At 43.8% G+C, this 1,364-nt stretch overlaps 1 non-coding gene across 1 annotated transcript; it reads right to left on the reverse strand.

The window, feature by feature from the left end:
* Positions 1–300: 300 nt before the first annotated feature.
* On the reverse strand, positions 301–491 carry LOC138768223 (U2 spliceosomal RNA). The gene has a single exon (XR_011358954.1). It is a non-coding gene; the product is annotated as a U2 spliceosomal RNA (small nuclear RNA).
* Between the last annotated feature and the right edge of the window lie 873 nt (positions 492–1,364).

Here is a 1,364-nt window from a genome sequence, read left to right on the forward strand (position 1 = left end):
AATACTTCTACTCATGTTTAGATATGCATGGACATCTGACCGCCATATGCCCTAACTAGTTCAAGGAGTGCCACGTTGGGGTAGAATGAGCCCTAGGCCTTTTTCACTAGAAGCAGCAGACTTTCCAAGACTTCCCACAAGAGCCTTGCATTGCAGTAGGACACTTCAGCCTTTTCCCACTATTTGTCCTACTCGGGTCATTACCTATCTGTGAGGTTACTCCCCTTTATTTTGAGACGGATCCCAGGCATGGACAAGGTTATCTTCAGACGATGTCTTTTTTATTTATTTATTTTTTTCTTTTTTTGCACTGAACCTGGAGGCACTGCAATACCAAGTCAATGCCTAGAGAGGACAGAGCAAGCTCTTTTTCCATCTCCCTGTTCTAAAAATCCATTTAATATAAGGTCCCCTGATAGGGGACGTATCAGATATTAAACTGATAAGAACAGATACTACACTTGATCTTAGCCAAAAGGCCGAGAAGCAATCAGAGGACGTCTTTTCCCTCTTAAGGTTCTAGCGCTGCATCCTGTAGCAGATCCAAGAAGAAGATGGAGACCGCACTTCCAAAAAAGTTCACACTTTTATTCACACCAGATGCAGCGTTTTGGCTCAATGTGTAGCCTTTCTCAAGCTGTAGCAGGTTACTTGCATAAATAGAAATCTGTGCTTGCTTCTGTGGTCCCAGACATGAGTCCTGGCCTGGGCCAGGCCCGGCTTCACTGCGGCAGGAACTCTCTCTCCCCACCTCTATTGACAAAAGACAAAGACCTCCCGACAGGAACTAACCTCCCTTTTACAGTGTGAAAAGAGAAGAGGCAGGATAGGAGAGAAAAGTGAGGGAAAGCACCTGCATCTGTGATTGGACAAGATCAGCATGTGGTACAAAACAGTTAAACCATTGCTTCCTTCAGGTGTGCTCTGGACACAATACATAACAGTAATAAAGACAGTGGGGACACCTAGTGGGGAAAACATACATGACATCTCCTTCATCTCCTTTGTGCGATATGTTACAGAGGTACTTTGCTGAGGTGTAATAAAGCTTAGTGGCACTCCTGTGCTGGGACACTACACATACATTGCCACAAGCACAATAGGGTGAACAATCAAGTCAGATACTTTGCTTCCACTCAACGTTCAGATCTATTGTTCCAATTTTTCCTTGTTAATCAACTTGGTACTTTCCCCTGTACAGCATAAAAATGTACCCCAAGCATCCTGAGTAAGGGGGGTGGGGGTGGGGGGTGAAAAAAAGAATGAATGAATTCTTCATTATAGTGAATAAGTAATGTGACAGGTCATAAATGTCCATAACAAGGGAAACCCTGTCATTGTATAAATGCCTAAAAATAGGGTGG

The sequence above is a fragment of the Dendropsophus ebraccatus genome, chromosome 11, assembly GCF_027789765.1.
Source record: "Dendropsophus ebraccatus isolate aDenEbr1 chromosome 11, aDenEbr1.pat, whole genome shotgun sequence".
Classification (NCBI taxonomy): domain Eukaryota; kingdom Metazoa; phylum Chordata; class Amphibia; order Anura; family Hylidae; genus Dendropsophus; species Dendropsophus ebraccatus.